We start from the raw sequence: 20,689 nt of genomic DNA on the forward strand, positions 1-20,689 counted from the left end.
AAATACACATTATATAATAAGATAAACACCAATATATTGCGTGACGCCGCCTATAATAACAACAGCACATGTTAACTCAACGTGATCATACTAACGGCTAACCGGATTAGCGGCTGTCCGCGATATCTAAAGAATTCACCAAACATCTGACATTCACAATAACAGCTACAAAGTGTTAACTAAACAATATTCATGTGATTACTCACATTCGTTGCATGAACGCACAACATTGAACAATATCAGGAGCACACAGGTGGAGCTGTCATGATCATAGATATCCATAATAAAGGCTAGATGATGTCTCGGCCGCACTGTTGGCCAATGGAGGTCGACGTCCGCACCTGGCGGCCATCTTGTCACAGGCAGCTCGCTCACTCGTAACATTGTTTTCATGGTTGCTTGCACTTTTTAAATAACCATAACTTACTCAATTTTCTACCGATTTTCAAACTGTTTGGTTTGTTATAAATGTCAGAGATGTAGTTATGACACTGCATACTTATGAAAAATTATTCATAATTTGTTCAAGCATCCATAATTATAGCCACGTTAATAACGTTTGTCTATAGCTGTGTCTCATATCGAAAGGCTGCATCCTCCGGAGGTCGCATTTGAAGGCTGCATGCGTCTGAAGGCTGTCTCATTTCAAAAAAGTAAGTAGGATACTCCGAATGCCACCTTCAAATGCGCCCTTCTTTTCAGGAATTCGGAGTGTGCATGAGATGTATCCTTCGTTGCTGCAGATAACCCACAATTCTTTGCATCGCCATTAACTACCGTCATGTGTTTCTTTTTTTGTATTTGAAAAATGGCGGCACCGGCTGATGACAACGTTACACATGCAAGCGAAGATGTGGTGTTTAAATGTAAGTAGTTTCAAGTTTGTTTTTTAAATTTGTACTGTTGTTACTTCAATAGATAGTTGTGGTAAACAGGATTACAAGTGTTTCGTGATTTTTAAACGTTTAGAAAAGTACTTTGCTGGCAAGGCAAGAAACATTTAATTTGTTGTTAACTGTAGAAATTGACAATCTTCTTATATTTCATAATAAATGGATTTCTAATTTTAGTTTTAAGAAATTAATGTTAATTTAGTTTTTTTTGTTCAATTATATTTTTTCTTTAAGATAGACAATATTCACAAACTATGCATCTTTTTCTATATCAAGTAACGTTATAGATCAGAATTAATATAACAACGACCAAACACTACCAGAGGGTAAAATGAAGGTGATGATACATGTACAAATGAGTCATGTTACATTTTGTTTTGAATAGGGAGCAAGGAAAATACAGAGAGATTTATACGTTTGAGACAGGAGCATTCTGATCTCGTCACTGGGGCTAAAAATACAGCCTTATATGGTTGGAGGTAAGATGGGAGAACTAAAGAGTAGGCAGACGGTCTTCTTTTAGAACAGATTTCATTTTTACCTTGAAGGAATTTCACAAGATAAATGTTACGTTTTGCCAACAAGGGCATGTTAGACCAGGGGTGGCCAACGTCAGTCCTAGAGAGTCAAAGACCTGCAGAGGTTAGCTCCAAACCTGATTAAAAAACCTCTCCTGCCTATAGCTTTCTAACCTAAAGACCTTGATTAGCTTGTTCAGGTTTGTTTGATTAGGGTTGGAGCAAAACTCTGCAGGACTGGCTCTCCAGGACCAAAGCTGGCCAACAATTTAATTCAAAGTTGTTCGTTTGCTCAGCCCATTTGACCACGGACAGTTTTTCAAACCTGGGACAATATCAAGCAGGCTTTGCTCAGCATCCGACACTGAAGAAAGGGGCAATTCCAACCATATACCTGCAAGCAGTAAGCGATTTTATCCACTTCTTGACTGTCTAAACAATTTCTGATTAAATTGAAAGCTTCTTAGAGAGACAACATTAACGATAATATTCCTGTTGTTGTCTATATCCAACGCAAGATGCTATACAGTAAGAATAGGATAATCCAAGTAGCTTACATAACTAAATAGTATGTCTAATGACAAAGGTTAATATTATTTCATGCCAGTGTTGTCATAAATTACAAAATGCAACCATAGATATGTAACATACTATGTTAGTTTAGTTGCTTACACATAGCTCACTCGATCCTTCTAGCTAACGTCACCACCTCCACCATTTAAGTTGAAACGATAGTAATTTGATATTTATTTATTTATATTTTTGACAACTGAAGTATGATTATATACTGATTGATATATATATAAGGTTGAATGCCTAATCTCTCCATCGTCAAGACGGTCAGTAAAGTTGTGCCTGCTATCATTGAGCCGCACAGTGAAACAGCCAATCAGAGCAGAACTCTGCATTAATATTCATGACCCTTCCAAAATAAGGCAAAAACAGACCATTTCATCCTGGGGAAGATGTCTAGAGTTGTAAATGGACCTGTAAAACCTTATCTGGACAATTATTGACCTTAAATAAGCCATAAACCCTCTATGTAGATACCAGAGAACAATTTAAAATGTTGTTTCAAATCATTCTAGGGCACCTTTAAGTGTTTCCTTGTCACATGAACAGCTTACACACACACACACACACACACACACACACACACACACACACACACACACACACACACACACACACACACACACACACACACACACACACACACACACACACACACACACACACACACACACACACACACACACACACACACACACACACACACATCAGTGATATTTTAGGCTGAGGCTATGGTGTAAGGAGTTCATTTAAAAGTTCTTAAGATTGTTTTTCCTCTGTCTAAGTTGTCATGTTATGCTTGTTATTTCTTGATTGTAGTTTTATTTAGGAGAAAATGGACCTGTCCAGTAAAGTCACACAAGCTGACTTAACATAATGGTTAATAAGCCCTGCCAGTGAAACCAGTCCTTTATCTGTAAAAATCATACAACTGTGATAACTGTAAACTACAGTATATTCATTTTAATAATAAAAAATGTGAAGGTTACATTTTGAGATCATCAATCACTCACATGAATCTGTATAATGCCTATATTATTACAAGTGCAATACTAGTTGTGGGTAATGACTGATTATCTGTACTGCCTGTAATTTTGCGAAAATAGTTAGTCTATATCTGTTGGCTAGTGTTTCTTTGTGCTTCAATGAAAGTGCCCTCTCTGGTGGAGTAACACTTTCAATGCTGTAATTTCATGTTGACTATGTATTGTTTCAGCTGGTCTATGATAGTTTAACTTTTAATTAAAGAACCTTAACACACCGTCCATCACTGCTACATTGTTTTAACATTGTTTTCTTTATGTGTTTTTTTTAGATAATCAATTTGGTGCAAAATCGGCGCTGCAGACCAACCATTTGGACGTTCAGACGCTCAAATTAGTGGTGGGATGTGATCGTTCCAGGATTCACACGCACACAGTGGATGCACAACTTCAGGATGTCTGAAGAAACATTTCTGTTCTTTTGTGCCAAGCTGCATCCAGCAATGGAAAAGCAGGACACAAACTTCAGAGTGTGTGTTCCCCTAAAGAAAAGAGTTGCCATCGCACTATGGAAGCTGGCAACCAACAGCGACTACAGAAGTATTGGCCATCTTTTTGGAGTCAGCAAAACAACAGTGCGTCGGTGCGTCCAGGAATTCTGCGAGGCCGCTTGCATATGGTTAGTTCCAGAACAGATTTGTTTTCCTGACCGGCAGAAGCTTAAAGAGATGGCAGCCTACTTTGAGCACCGATGGGAACTTCCGCAGTGTGTTGGTGCCATTGATGGGTCACACATACCCATAATAGCCCCAAAGGAGTATCACTGTGATTACTTCAACAGAAAAGGCTGGCATTCCATCATCCTGCAGGGAGTAGTCAACGGAAAAGGACTATTTTGGAGTGTATATGCAGGAATGGCTGGGAGTTTGCATGATGCTCGGGTTCTGAGACTGTCCTCGTTGTGGGAGCTAGTTGAGCGTGGAAGCCTTTACCCAGCTTGCACCAGGAACATCTGTGGGGTTAATGCTGGCTATTATGTGCTGGGAGACTCTGCCTATCCTTTGCAGAATTGGCTCCTAAAACCATTCCCTGACAATGGCCGGCTGACAGCAGAACAACTGACCTATAACAAGAAAGTGTGCAGGGCTCGGGTGGTGGTAGAAAATGCTTTTGGGAGACTCAAAGGGAGGTGGCGGTGCCTTATGAAGAGGAATGACAGCGACATTGAACTGGTGAAATCTATAGTGTTGACTTGTTGTGCTCTGCACAATCTTTGTGAAAGTCATGGAGAGGATTACCAGCACAAATGGGACACACCTGTTACTGCAGAGCCTGTGGTGCCACTGGCACAGGGGGCAGAAGAGGAGGGCAGGGACGTACGTGAGGGTCTGATGCGGTATTTGAACAGTTCAACAGTTATACATTTAGCAAAGGCACACTTGTGTAAATGCTACCCAGATAGCACACGCACGTCGTGCAAACATCTGTGTGACGTCGTCATTTTCGTCTGGAAGACGTATATTTTAGGGCGTTTGCTCATCTGCAATATGTCGCCGAGACGTCCCTGCCAGCTGTTAGAACGATGTCTAGGCGATGTCTATACAACGTTAATAATTTAGAACGTCGGCAATCCGCTCTTTTAAAGACGTTTATCAGATGTTTATACGTCTGTAAGACATCTGATTTATGTAGCCCAGACATTCCTCCCATTAATAAAATTAACTCGCATAAAATCCAGCCATATACACTTTACATGATTAAATAACCACGCTGTTCTGAACCTACAATAAAACACGCATTGCATGATTTAAAAAAATATTTATTAGGCAAAAAACATTGTTTCTAATTCATTATATCTATTAACTTTTAATTAATTATAAAAATACATATTAATATAACTATAACATATTCAAACAAAACAATACACTTAACATACATTTAACTTAAATAATAGATAAGTACACCCTCCCTGGAGCCAAGCGTAAGAAATCTTTTATATTCTTCTCCGCCTCTGCTTCCGTTGGAGATGGCAGGACGGGATTCCTCATGGCTGAAGCTGCATGTAAAAAACAAACAAACACACAAAAACACTTTATTTTTTAAAACGAATAAATCTGTCAGATAGCCTATCAGCGAGTTCTCTTCCTGCGCGAGCTATGTGCGCGAGTGTGATGCTGCGGAGAAGACACGTGTCCTGACGAGTTGTGAGGGAAAATGCGCTTAAGGTATGTATAAAACAAATATATTCTAATATTACTAATTGTATGGTGTCTGTGATCGGTTATAACATTGAAATGAGGTTATGTTGATTGAGTTGATCATGATAATCACCTGTTAGCAACTAACGAGCGAGTTGTGCACGTTTCTGTGGTTGGGCAACTGATCGGTTAACCCAAGGTTCGTTTATTTGCTAACTATTTTTGTAAATGGCACGTTGCTGTTGGTATTACCACATGTTTGATTATGTTTGACTCATGAACATGTTTGCCAAATACTTAGTCAACTTAACGGTGTAACGTCCCGCCATTGGATCTAATGCATGTACAACATGTGAACTTACCGGTTAATAGTGAGCCGATATTCGTTCTCCTTATCCCCCGCTTGTCTCCTCTCCCGCACCAGTTCAGCTGGCGGGCGACGTTGGTGCTGAAGACCTTGGAGCAGATTCTCCAGACGGTCTTCTTCATTGTTGGCCCGCCGCTGATGGACAATCTGTTCACCTTCAACAGGTACATTAAAATACGTTTTAGCAAAGAAATGTGCTGTACTAAACGGTCAAAAGTTTGGAATAATTCACCTTTTGTAATGTTTTTGAAAGTCTGTTCATGTTCACCGACTGCATTGATTTGATACAAAATTTAGTCAACAGTAAACATTTTATATTATGGTATATTTATATGAACTGTTTTCTATTTTGAAAAGCAATTTCTGTTCTGCAAAGCTGAATTTTCAGCAGCACATGATCCTTCAGAAATCATTTTAACATGATTTGCTGCGCAAGAAACATTTCTGATTAATGTTGAAAGTTGTGCTGTTTCATAGTTTTGTGGAAACCGTGATAAACTTCCTTTCAAAAGCAAGAGTAACAATTTTAATGATGCTTTGCCTTTGGCAAGCACCATTAATAAGCAAAGATCAAAAATGACACACATTTATAACATTTATTTACATTTCAAATAAATGCTGTTCATTTCAACTTTGTTCATCAAAGAATCCTAAAAAAGGATCACTGTTTCCTCAAACATTAAGTGGCAAAAAGTATTTTAACATAGATAATAAGAACTCATCATCAATAATTGAGCACCAATAGTAATTGCATAAAAACGGCTTTTTAGAATGTCATGTGACACTGAAGACTGGAGTAATGATGCTGAAAATCAAAAAGTTGTGATTTTTCTAGGCTGATATGGCTAATAACTAAACTCTCATTCAGTTGTAATAGTCAAGGAACTTTGCTGCTGTACCATGGGTGCAGCAGGAGCAATGATAATATGCAGCGTCTCTCACAAATGTCTCTGTGGTTGCAAGGGTCGCTCCCTGTACAAGCAGGGGCTCACAGGCGCTGCGCAATATCATGAAATGGATTCGAAATTTTTGGCAAGTAGCATGTAAACATACACACTACATTTCATTAGTATCTGTAGGTTGACAATTCACTTTCTTACCATTCTCTGCTGAAACCCTCTGTCTGACAGTCTTTGTTCCAGCCGGTCTAGATCCTCAGTGGATGCTAGAGGAAATATGCCATCCTCCTCATCATTTTGCACTTCCACTGGGGGTAAAAAGCGCCGGTTCCCCACTAGAGACTGGACCAGTGAAGTAAGGTGGTTTATCTTCATGTCCATTTTCTCTAGTGTTTCTAGAATGACCCTCTCTACAGCTGCAGTACAGAAGAACATTTAATTTGGCATGTATTTTTGATTAATAAAATAATGCATTTTATAGTTTTTTTTTTTTTAACCCTTAATCGTCCCTCAAGTAGGGTTTACGTTTGAGTCCCTTGGGGTCAGATAGACCCCAAACTTTTACAGAGCGATTGCATAAGGAAATATAATTTTTTTACATGGAAAACTATATATAATTTTTTTTATTTACTTCTCAACTATACATTTATGCTGTGTTTTTGTGGGTATTTGGTAGTTTTTTACCTATTTGCTGCACAAATACCTAACTATGTCATAAATTAGCTCATTAAAAATAATTTTTTTGTGAAAAAATCACTTGAATGATGATCTTAAATAAATATAAATAGTTTTTGGACATTGCTCTATGTGTTAGGGATAGAATACCGCCATCTGTAGGTTTGTGGAAAAACTTTAGGAATTATAGTTAAAGAGAAAGAGAGTGCAATGACCACATTATCCTATATAGGTCCATAGGGAAGTTATGCAAAAGTTAAGCTGCCTTTCATCTTTCTTTTATTTGCCCTTTTCCCTCTCTTTCTCATGATTGTTCCATGTTGCATTTGTGCTCTAGTATTTGTCCTTCATTTATGTATGGAATTTTTTCAGATTTATGCCAGTTTTGTTGATTTTATTTGCCAGTTTCTATAAAAATGCTCTCTGTTGCAGTCACACACGTGTGTGTGTGTGTGTGTGTGTGTGTGTGTGTGTGTGTGTGTGTGTGTGTGTGTGTGTGTGTGTGTGTGTGTGTGTGTGTGTGTGTGTGTGTGTGTGTGTGTGTGTGTGAGACAGAAAGTTCGTTCCACTTTGTGTTCATGCTCTAGGACCAGATCTTGATATAAATGTAGACATTTTCAGATTTATACTGGATTTAGTTGATTTTTTTTTACAAACAAAGTGAAAAAAAAAGCATTTTTTACATTTTCCCATTCATTGCCAAAATCCAAGAAAATGCTCCAGACACCTGTGTTTGTGTGTGTGTGCGTGTGAGTGAACATGCTTGTTCCATATTGCATTTGTGCTCTAGTATTAGTACTTCATTTATGTATGAAAATCTTTCAGATTTATGCCAGTTTTGTTGATTTTATTTGCCAATTTCAATAAAAATACTCTCTGTTGCAGTCACACACATTTGTGTGTTTGTGTGTGTGTGTACGTGTGTGTGTATGAGATAGAAAGTTCGTTCTACTTTGTGTTTATGCTCTAGGACCAGACCTTGATATAAATGTGGAAATTTTCAGATTTATACTGGATTTAGTAAAAAAAAATTGACAAAAAAAGTGAATTTTTTTCATTTTTACACTTTCCCATTCATTTTCAATGTGGGGTCAATCTGACCCCGAGGGACTTAAACGGTAACTTTTTTTTTACACACCCTTAGAACAACCAAATCAAGCCCAGATTTTTTGTGCATGTTTAGATAGATTATTTAGGAAAAGTCACCGAGTCTCATGGCCCTGAGATGAAGGGAACACTTTTAAAAAATGGAGGAAAAGTCCAGTGGGGTCAGCTGGACCCCAAGGGACGATTAAGGGTTAAGTTGATAAATAACTTACATGTACATTGATTTGGTTCCAGATGCAAGACTGGATTTTCCTGTCTCACGTCAGAAGTACCTGTAAGTAAAAATTTATTTTTCAATGTTTTGTGACAATGTTTTGATTGTCACGTGTGCCTCTGACTTGGTGGATGTTACCAAGAACATGTCTGGGTTACATTTCACTCTAAATAATGTGACATTTTCATGAAATGATAATCATATAATTTATTTATTTTTTGAGTTTCACTTTAACCTTTACCTTAGTTCACCCAAAAATGAAAATCATGTCCTCAATTACTCACCCTCACGACGTCCAAACCCATAAGACCTTCATTAATCTTCAGAACACAAATTAAGATATTTTAGTTCAAATCCGATGGCTGTACTAAAAACACATCTAAATCAGTTCATGTGAGTACAGTGGTTCAATATTAATATTATAAAGGGGCGAGAATATTTTTGGTGTGCCAAAAAAACAAAATAACGACTTATTAAGTGATGACCGATTTAAAAAAAAACTGCTTCCGGAAGCATCGGATCATTATGAATCAGTGTATCGAATCATGAATCGGATCGCGGGTCAAACCCGCCAAACGGCTGAAATCACGTGACTTTGGCGCTCCGAACTGCAGATTCGACTCACAGATTCACTGTGCTCCGAATCTTCCTGAAGCAGTGTTTTAAATCGGTCATCACTAAATAAGTAGTTATTGTGTTTTTTTTTGCCGCACCAAAAATATTCTCGTCACTTTATAATATTAATATTGAACCACTGTACTCACATGAACTGATTTAGATGTGTTTTTAGTACATTAATGGATCTTGACAGAGGAAGTGACATTACTCCCTATGAAGGCCTCACGGAGCCATCGGATTTGAACTAAAATATCTTAATTTGTGTTCTGAAGATTAATGAAGGTCTTATGGGTTTGGAACTGCATGAGGGTAAGTAATAAATGACAGAATTTTCATTTTTGGCTGAACTAACCCTTTAAAAGATGCACTGGAGCTGAAAATGGGGAAGTTGGAAAGTAAAAACCATCAGCCTCAGCTTACTTAAGTTTTCATGACAGCATAAAACATTATGGCCCGGTTTCACAGACAGGGCTTAGCTTAAGCCAGGATTAGACCTTAGTTCAATTAGGACATTTAAGTAGCTTTTATAAACGTTCACAAGAAAAAAACATTAATGGTGTGCATCTTAAGACAAAACAGTGGCACTGATATATTTTAAGATCTGTCAGTACAAGTTGCTTTCAGTTAAAACAGCTTAAACATGCATTTTAGTCTGGGACTAGCTTAAGCCTTGTCTGTGAAACCGGGAGTATATGTACAAAAATACTTTGTAGGTAACATACTCTGTTCTCTTCCTTGGTGGTCTCCTGAGGGTCTCAGGACAGAAAAGGTGTGCTCTATGGATGGAACAGATGTAATAATAAGTATTAGATTATGTAGAATGTTGTGAATGTGTTTGATTCCCTCATGCCTAATTAATGCTTTTGTACCTTGTGTGTTAGGTGGATCAAAACCATAGCCGGCTCCGTGATGGTCTGCCTGAGAGATGCCCACAGTCGCTGAGAAAGGTGAAGCAGGTAAGATTTGTTTATCAACACAAGTTAACACACAGAAAATTTCAACAGAAAAGCGTTACACAGATTTTGGTTCAGCTTTGGTCTGGTCTAGGGTACGGTACGTACCGTGATACTCTCATGGCGTACCGAACGTACCCCTGTCCATTTTATTCTTGAAATTCAAACAAAAACTTTCATTTTTATGTTCCTTGATGTGGCATGACAGATCTCTGTGCAGGCGCCACATTTCAAGAGGCAGCGCAAAGTGTGAGTGAACGTGATCATCTTTTCCTCTTTAAAGGGTTACTTCACCCAAAACATTTACACCTGTAAATCCTTTGTTCATCTTAGGAAAACAAATTAAGATATTTTTGGTAAAATCTGAGGGTTTATGTAGAAGGGATATCAAGCAAAAATAATATTCAAAGATTGCTGGGCAGTATTAGAATATAATTTAAAAAATTGCATCCCTCCTAGGGCTGCATGATAATGGTTAAACTGATAATCACGATTATTAAAGGAACACTCCACTTTTTTTGAAAATAGGCTCATTTTCCAAGTCCCTTAAAGTTAAACAGTTGAGTTTTACCTTTTGTGAATCCATTCAGCCGATCTTTGTATCTGGCGGTAGCACTTTTAGCATAGCTTAGCGTACATCATTGAATCGGATTAGACCATAAGCATTGCACTCAAAAATGATGACCAAAGACTTTCAATATTTTTCCCATTTAAAACTTGACTCTTCTATAGTGACATTGTGTAGTAAGACCAACGGAAAATGAAAAGTTGTGATTTTTTTTTTTTTTTTTTTTTTAAGACCGATATGAGTAGGAACTATTCTCTCTCATTCCTGCGTAATGATCAGGGAACTTTGCGGCCGTCGTGTCACCATTGAAAACATGAGGATTTTTTAAAGATGAAACTCGCACAACCTGTTCGATATTTGAAAATCGTGAGACATCCCAATTCTGTAGTCATTATGACTACAGTGGTTCAACCTTGATGTTATGAAGGGACAAGAATACTTTTTGTGCAAGACCAAAACGAAAAGTGACTTTGTTTAACAATTTGAACTTGTCATATGGAGTTGATGTAGTGCAGTCTTCCATGTTTATGTCCAAACACCAGCTTAGTATTGGCCAAATCCTGTGTCAGCATCACACGCATCCATCGTTGTGCTCACGTGTACAGCTCCAGCCAATAATACTGTTTTTATTTTTGTTTTACACACAAAGTATTCTCTTCACTTCATAAAATTAAGGTTGAACCACTGTAGTCAGGTTGACTATTTTAACTGTCTTGACTACAGACATCAAAATGTGCAATGATGTTGCTGCTTATGTGTGGTTCAGAAACCATTGGATTTCATCAACAATATCTTAATTTGTGTTCTGAAGATGAACGAAGGTCTTATAGGTTTCGGCTGACATGAGAGTGAGTATTTGATGACAGAAACTTTATTTAATTTAGTAATCAGCTAAAATGTGCAGGTTACTGTACTTCCTCTGCAAGTGCAGAACAGAATGCATGTGAATGCTTCCACATTTTCACTTCTGCGCTTTTTCATGTGCAACATGCTCTGTTTTTGACTAAACCGCCAGTGTGAAAACCTGTTGACACTGCAGTCTAACCAGAACCATCATGTTCAAATTACGACAATAAGTAATTTCTCTCCAAACTGAGTGTTAAAGTCACAACACCTCAAGTCTATGTGTCTGGTTAGGACACTGTCAGAGTTATCAGCTGCGGTTGTTTCTTCTTTTGTTTGATTTATTTTAAATATATATATATTTTTTTTTTTATCTTACTCTGTGTTCTTCCTTGGTGGTCACAATCTCCTGAGGGTCTCAGGACAGAAAAGGTGTGCTCTGTGGATTTGAAAAGATAATGTAATAAACAGTTTTAGATTTTGTTGAAGTTGAAATGTTTTTGGTTTCTTCCTCGCTGTTCTATTGTAATTAATGCTTTTGTACCTTGTGTGTTAGGTGGATCAGCACTCCAGCCGGCTCCGTGATGGTCTGCCTGAGAGATGCCCACAGTCGCTGAGAAAGGTGGAGCAGGTAAGTTTTGTAACTGTGTTCTTCCTTGGTGGTCACCTGAGGGTCTCAGGACAGAAAAGGTGTGCTCTATGGATGGAAAAGATCATCTCATATTATGCTGTTTAAAATTCTGTAAAGTGCTCTAAATAGCATGTCTTGTTTCCTCCTCCTTATTGTAATTAATGATCTTGTACCTTGTGTGTTAGGTGGATCAACACTCCAGCCGGCTCCGTGATGGTCGGCCTGAGAGATGCCCACAGTCGCTGAGAAAGGTGGAGTTGGAAAGTTGCACTTGTTACATTTGTAAATTAACAGTACATTGCAATTGCAATTTGAACTGTATTCTATCATTAACTTGACTCTATTTGTGTGAGGGGTGTAAAATTTACTTAAGTGAATTTGTGTATTTATCTTGCTCTGCGTTCTTCCAGGGTGGACCCCTGAGGGTCTCAAGACAGAAAAGGTGTGCTCTATGGTTTGAACGCAAAATATTATGTTATTTAGTTTTAGATTGTTTAAAAGCTGTGAATGTTTCTGATTTTCTCATCCCTGATTGTGCTCTTGTACCTTGTGTGTTAGGAGGATCAACACTCCAACCGTCTCTGTGATGGTCTGGCTGAGAAACATGCACTGGAGCTGCAAAAGGTGGATTGTGTAAGTTGTACATGCCATTGTGAGTTTACTGTTCCTTCATTAATAGGGCATTTCCCCATAACTTGCATACTTTAAAGATGATAAACATAATTGTAAAAGTAATGCATACATTTTATCTATGTATTATTGATGGCCTCCACTCCAATATTACTGCTAATTCCAGTATGGGAGGTGGACCATGACTTTCACAGCCAATCCAATAAAGGTTTAACTCAAAATTTGTATACAGAGTTAATACAAGAGGGTTCAAAATCTTAAAAGGACATATGCATACAAACAAAAAAAATCTGTTCATGATATAAAGCGATCATGACTCTTCAGAAGATTTGAAATAAACCACTCATATGGGTTACTTTTACAATCTCTTTATGAACTATGTAAATCTAGGAAACAAAATCACTGTGTTCTAGGGGTGCAACGGTTCACATTGCTCAATTGGTTTGGTTCGTATCATGGTTTTAGGGTCACGGTTTCGGTACGGTACGGTATGTGCTATATTCAGGGAAAATAGGACTACTGTCAAATAAGAAAAAAGAAAATAAGAACAAATAACCAAACTACAAGAAACATCACAAATACATACAATAGAGCAAATATTCAAATAAAATAGTGCTTTTCAGGTTCTTCAGGTATCTAACAGTAGGTTTCAGGTACAGAAAATGGATAAAGTAATCAAATATAAAATAACATTCACTGCATCTTCACAGTATAAATAAATAAATATTAATCATTATTTAGTTACAAAATGTGGCGACCAGGGCGGGCGAGAGCCGTGAGGGAACGGTGCGAGGCCGATGGCGCAAGAGTTAACAAGCTCCACCTGGGAGGCGCACCGGCCTTGAGTCCCTCGCGGAGGATCTCCGGAAGCAAAAAAAGGAGCAACGACAGTGGTGAATCCAGGCCTGGTCCTCTCTCGTTCACCACTGTCGTCGCTCCTTTTATGCTTTTATGCGCCTCCCAGGTGGAGCTCGAAATCACCATCACCTTCTTTCAAATGGAGCAGCATTTAATAGACACAACCGTAGATTACTGACAAGCTACGCAATATTGTGTTCATATCGCAGATGAATCGCCTTTGATAATGAACATATTGCGTAGCTTGTCAGTGATCTACGGTTTACTTTTTTATCTATGCTTTACTGAAGAAATGCGCGTGACAATCGCATGTGATATATCGCCCAGCCCTACAACTAATATACGTTCACTTAAGACATGACCGACTATGTTTGCTAGGTGTTACGTCCAAGGACGTATGTTTATTTGTTATTGCAGTGTGTCATGCATTTGTGAATGTGCTTGGGTGTTTTGCTCTCTTTGTCTCTTGTTTTCTCTTTCGTCATTCCAACAGGTACAACGACCAGCTGTACTCAATCTAACGGTGCTTGACGTGATTGGAGAATGAAGGGGAGGAGCTGAGATATAAGTTGAAGCGGATCAATTGGGGGCTCGTCCATTCTTTTTGCCCATTTTGTTTGTGTTAAATTGTGTTAATTGACTTGGAGATGTGTCTCTTGTTAGGAAATCTGGTATATGAGGTACTGCTGAACACCATTTCAAGTTGTTGGTAAGTACTCCTTTCTCTAAGAATTTGTTTGGAATTCTTTGAATTTTTGTGGGTGGGGCAGAAGTGTTAACGTTAAGAGTATGGATTTTGACTTGATATAATTTTCTCTTAATCCGACTATAGAGGTTTATGATCGCTGTAGGAAGAAAGACTTAATTCTGATAGCTGATTTCTTTCATATTAATGTTCCAAAAGAGTCTACGAAGCTGGTAGTTAAAGAACAGCTCTTTGATGAATTGGTTTCTGCTGGTATTTTGCCTGGTCAATTAGAAGCACCTGGGGAGGAGTTCGAAGCCTTTGCAGAGACTTCTGAAGTTTTCCTCGATGAAGATGTTGCTTCGGAGTCGTATAAACAAACTAAATTGACTGTTAAACTTAAGGAGTTAGATCTATTAATTAAGAAACAAGAATGCCAGGCAGGGTTAATTAAACTGCGCGTTGTTCAAGCAGAAACTGAGCGTGCAGTTAAAATGCGTCAATTGGGTTCACAAACAGATGAGAGAGTGAGTAAACCTATTCCAGTGCCTCGTACTAAACTTCCTTCGAATGTAACGACGCCAGTAAGTCCATCAATTCCTGGAGAACGCCCTGACTTTGATGCAAGTAGGTATGTTAAACTTGTCCCTCCTTTTAGAGAGGCAGAGGTTGACTCTTACTTCATCGCATTCGAACGTGTTGCGGGTAAATTAAGATGGCCTAAAGATATGTGGGCTTTATTGTTGCAATGCAACTTGTCAGGGAAAGCCCCGGAAGTATGTGCTGCGTTGCCTGTAGATCAATCGCTTGATTATGAGATCGTTAAAGCGGCAGTGTTACGTGCGTATGAATTAGTCCCAGAGGCCTATCGTCAAAAATTCAGGTCTCATTCAAAGTATTCCAAACAAACCTGTGTAGAATTTGCTAGAGAAAAGAGAGTACTTTTTGAAAAGTGGTGTTTGGCAAGTCGAGTTGTTAATTTTGATCAACTCCAGGAGTTATTGTTACTGGAGGAGTTCAAAAATTGTATGCCAGAGGCTGTTGTAATATATTTGAATGAACACAAAGTCAGTTCTCTTTCGGAAGCCGCCGTATTAGCGGACAAATTTGTTTTGACACACCGTACTATGCGGCCCGAGAGAATTCATTCCCCCATTGCTTATGCAGCGAGGGAAGAGCCGTGTGTATTTCCTCCACCTCTGAGGTCGGGGAAGAGGGAGAAACCAGCTCGTCAGCTTAATTCGAGACGGACAGATGAAAGCAGGGTCTGTTTCTTTTGTTTAGATTCTGGCCATCTGATTGCTGATTGTAAATCCTGGAAGCAGAAAATGGCTGGTAAGACTAAAAATGTGGCTTTTGCTCAGTCTGTCCCTGAATCTGATTCCACATATGGACCATTTATTTTGCATGGTACTGTGTCACTTGCAGACGGTTCAGAAGGCAAACCAGTTTTGATTTTGCGTGATACTGGATCTGCTCAATCCTTTGTGTGTGAGGACGTGTTACCCTTTTCTGATCAGTCTTTTACAGGGAGAAATGTACTTGTGCGAGGCATTGAGATGGGATGTGTTCACGTTCCACTTCATTGTGTTCAACTGCAATCTGATCTTGTTACAGGAGCTGTTGAGCTGGGGGTGCGCCCTAAGTTACCTGTGAACGGGGTTAGCATCATCCTTGGGAATGACCTAGCTGGTGCTAACGTTTTCCCTTGTCCAGTGGTGGCTAACAAACCTGTTGTCCGCGATCAGCCTGATCTTTTTGTTCAGTTCCCTTCTGTATTTCCTGCTTGTGTGGTAACAAGATCACAATCAGCGAAGTTTAGCGATGTAGTTGACATTGCTGATACTTTTTTTGGTTCTGACCTTGAACCTAAAGAGGATTATTTAGCTGTGGAAGCTGAAATAAAATCTAGTTCAGAAGCCTTAACATCTGAAGTGCTTTTACATGTAGGTCGAGATCAGTTATCCCTAGCTCAGAAGTCTGATCCTACATTACAAAATTGTTGTGAGATGGCTGTGAACGTTAATGACATTTCTGACCTAGATACATCTTACTATTGGGATGGTGTGATTCTTATGCGTAAATGGAAACCTCCACATTCTGACGCGGCAGACTGGCAGGTGAGATATCAGATTGTTTTACCAACTGGTTACAGATTGCAAGTCTTGGAATTGGCTCACGAACATCCTCTTTCCGGGCATTTGGGAGTCACGAAAACGTTTCAGCGCGTTTCTAAGTACTATTTCTGGCCTGGATTAAAATTCAGCCGTTCGTGTGACGTGTGTCAACGTGTAGGGAAGCCGAATCAGAAGATTCCTGTGGCACCTTTGTATCCCATTCCTGTGTTAAGTGAACCTTTTGAGAGATTGGTTATCGACTGTGTGGGTCCGCTTCCCAAATCTAAAGCTGGGTATCAGTATATCCTGACTGTTTTATGTTGCGCAACGCGTTATGCAGAAGCTATTCCGCTGCGCTCGATTAAAGCTCCTCTTATTGTGAAAGAGTTAGTGAAATTTTGTACTACTTTTGGTCTGCCTCGAGTGATTCAGACTGATCAGGGGTCAAATTTCACTTCGAAAGTATTTGCACAAACGCTTGCTGAGTTGGGAGTAACACATAAAATGTCTAGTGCGTACCATCCCGAATCACAGGGAGCTCTGGAACGGTTCCACCAGACATTGAAGTCTATGATCCGTGCCTTCTGTGTAGAGACGGGAAAAGATTGGGCAGATGGGTTGCCATTGTTAATGTTCGCCACACATGAGTCCGTTCAGGAATCTTTGGGTTTTAGTCCCGTTGATCTTGTTTTTGGGCACACAGTTCGCGGACCGTTAAAGCTCTTGAGCGAGCAGTTGCTAAAGAAATCCAGTACACCTGTGTCCGTTCTGGAGTATGTAAGCTCCTTTCGTGAACGCTTGCATCAGGCATGTTCTTTCGCTAAAGCTCATTTGACGGACGTGCAATCTAAAATGAAGAAGCGTTATGATCGAAAAAGCGTGTCACGTAATTTTCAGGCTGGAGATACAGTCCTGGTTTTACTTCCCATCCCTGAATCTGTGTTCCAGGCGAAGTTCTTTGGACCTTATGTGATTGAACAAAAACTCAGTGAAACCGATTATGTTGTGGGCACACCAGATCGAAAGCGTAAGAGTCGGATTTGTCACATCAATATGCTTAAAGCATATCATGTGCGAAATGTGACACACACCCCTTCCTCATCACTGCTTGCTGCTGCTGTGCTTGTAAATTCTGAGCAGGTTCAGGACGATGATGTGGCAGATGACTGTCAGCATTTTGGAGTTCGTCTGAAAAACTCAGTTGTGTTGAGTCAGTTAGACTCTTATTTAACTCATTTGCCAATATGTCAACGAGAGGATGTGGTGAGATTGATAAGAAAATACCCCTCTCTGTTTTCAGATGTTCCTGGTCGCACTACAGTTTTATGTCATGATATTGATGTAGGTAATTCGTTGCCCATAAAACAACATCCGTATCGACTGAACCCAATGAAGAGAGCAGTGATGGAAAAAGAGGTTGAATACTTGATGCAGAACAGTTTGGCTGTCCCTAGTCATAGTCCATGGAGCTCTCCATGTCTGTTGGTCAAGAAATCAGACTCTTCAGTCCGTTTTTGTACGGATTACCGTAAAGTGAATAGTGTGACTAAGGCAGATTCTTTCCCGTTACCCCGCATTGAAGATTGTGTTGACCGCATTGGTTCTGCCACCTATGTAACTAAATTGGATCTTCTTAAAGGGTACTGGCAAGTTCCTCTAACAGCCTGAGCCAGTGAAATCTCTGCATTTGTCACTCCTGACAGCTTCCTGCAATACAAGGTAATGGCCTTCGGGATGCGAAACGCTCCCGCGACTTTCCAGCGGCTGATGCAGAAAGTTTTGTCTGGAGTGAAAAATTGCGAAGCCTATCTGGATGATCTAGTAATTTATTCGAACAGTTGGGAGGATCATGTGACTCGTCTGGACTTAGTGTTCAGCCGTTTGGCTGAGGCTTCTTTAACTCTGAATCTTTCAAAGTGCGAATTTGCAAAGGCAGTGATTACATATCTGGGAAAAATGGTGGGTCAGGGGCATGTGAAGCCTGTGATGGCCAAAGTGAGTGCAATTCTTGATTTCACCACTCCTGTAACTAAACGAGAGCTTAGGAGATTTCTGGGAATGGCCGGATACTACCGCGGTTTTTGCTATAACTTCTCAACGGTAGTGTCCCCGCTGACTGACCTTCTTAGCACTTCGAAAAAGTTTGACTGGAATGCAGGGTGTGATCATGCTTTTACTGCAGTGAAAGATTTATTGTGTAATGCGCCAATCCTTTCTGCTCCTGATTTTGCACGATCTTTTCAGCTGAGTGTGGATGCGAGCGCTGTTGGAGCAGGTGGAGTGTTGACGCAAGAGGACGATTCTGGCATCGAGCATCCCGTGTGTTATTTTTCTAAGAAGTTTTCTAAATGTCAGCGCAACTACAGTACTATTGAGAAGGAGGCGCTGGCCTTGGTACTGGCGTTAAGGCACTTTGAAGTGTATCTGGGTGGTCATTGTAGTCCAATTAAAGTGTATACGGACCACAATCCATTAGTGTTCCTATCCCAGATGTCTAACTCAAACCAGCGTTTGATGCGTTGGTCACTTGTTTTGCAGGAGTATAATCTTGAAATTAAACATCGGAAGGGTTCGGACAACGTAGTTGCCGACGCGCTGTCCCGAGTGCGGGAAGCTGAGGAATAAGGTGACTTGATGCTTCGTTTTTTTTTTTTGCATTCCTATAGGTGCAAAAATTTAGTGATGGGGGTGTTACGTCCAAGGACGTATGTTTATTTGTTGCTGCAGTGTGTCATGCATTTGTGTATGTGCTTGGGTGTCTTGCTCTCTTTGTCTCTTGTTCTCTCTTTCGTCATTCCAACAGGTACAACGACCAGCTGTACTCAATCTAACGGTGCTTGACGTGATTGGAGAATGAAGGGGAGGAGCTGAGATATAAGTAGAAGCGGATCAATTGAGAAGGGAGAGAGACTTTCTTTTGCCAAGATGAATTCTTCCTCCTGTCTGCCCAGACTTTGTTGTTTGGATTGTTGTCGTCTTGATTCTGATTGAGTGAGCTCAGGATCTTGTTGTGAGTTCTTTAGTGGGAAGAGAACTAAAGAGTTACCTTTGATTTAATCTATGATCTTATGTTAAGTATGTTTGAATATTCTTCTTAACTTATTTGTAATTTGGGGATTGTAGGGGGAGGGTGCCATTTATGTTTGTACTAATCTTTTCTCCTGTTTTTGGGTAGGTAGGGAGTAAGGGAAGTTTGATGTCTTTTATTTCTATTATCTTTTTCTAGGAAAGTTATGGAGATTCTTGGGTTAGTTATCTTATGTTCTGTTTGTTATTTTGGCCTGGCCCTCCCCTGAAGTATTATCCCCTGTTCTTGATTATTTGTTATTCTTTAAATTGTATTTTTGTATCCTTTCATGGGATTTTTGTATTATCCTTTATCTTTTCAAATTAAAAGATGTTAATTTGAACTGGTTGATTCTTTTCTGGGACAAGAGGTTGAATAATCTTGGTTCTCTCTCCAAGCTTTCTTTTTATTTAACTTTACTTTTGGTTTCATTGTTACTGACTATCAACCCTAGACGGGTAGTTATTGTAACACTAAGGATACCACTTGTGAGGTGTCATGTGCTCTCTGCTTGATTGTTAATATTTATATTGTGTTACTTTTTAACCTCAAATGCGTAGGTGGAAGTACCAACCCAGTGTTAAAACGAACGTGCGAAGACTAAATAAAATGCTCTTTACAAAAATAAAGGTAAAACAATGATGTCGGACCATTTTAAAGTTAGAGGAGAACATGAGAGTTTTTCGGCACCGGGTCAGTACTTCCACGGGACCTTTCCAACATGGTGACGTCATACACAGTGAAGAACAACAACACAGAAGTCGCACATTAAGTATATAGATGTTTATTTTTTTTAGAAAATGATCAATGGTTTCGCTAGATAAACCCTATTCCTCGTCTGGGATCACGCAGAGCCTCTGAAGCCCTTCGAAACTGCATTGATTTGGACATTCAACCGTTGGGTGCAATTGAAATGCATTATGTGAAGAAAAATCTTGGAATGTTTTCGTCAGAAAGTAATTTCTTTTTGACTGAAGAAAGAGAGACATGAACATCTTGGATGAGATGGAGTAACTTATCAGGACATTTTCATTTTGAAGTGAGCTAATCCTGTAAGTGGACTTTTCACTGAAACTATTGGTTTTAGGACTGTAAACCTTCTTTCCACCACATCATTAGCTGTGTTTCTACTGTTACTTCCGGGGCTTGACCGGGCCTCGTCTGGGTTACATATTTTATCTGTCGATACACATCGTCTGAGTACCTGATATGCATATTTAGCTGTGCATATGTCATAAAATATAGCCTCCTCCATCATAACTCCTGTTTTTAATTCAAGAGCTCCCTCTGTT

The 20,689-nt window shown here is 39.4% G+C and overlaps 1 protein-coding gene across 1 annotated transcript in view; it reads left to right on the plus strand.

Annotated features, from left to right (window-relative positions):
* LOC307117103 (uncharacterized protein) overlaps window positions 1-20,689 on the plus strand; it is a gene marked incomplete at both ends in the record, with an annotated part of 204,966 nt that overhangs the window by 101,080 nt on the left and 83,197 nt on the right.

Source organism: Gobio gobio, assembly GCF_949357685.1.
Source record: "Gobio gobio genome assembly, chromosome: 1".
Lineage (NCBI taxonomy): Eukaryota > Metazoa > Chordata > Actinopteri > Cypriniformes > Gobionidae > Gobio > Gobio gobio.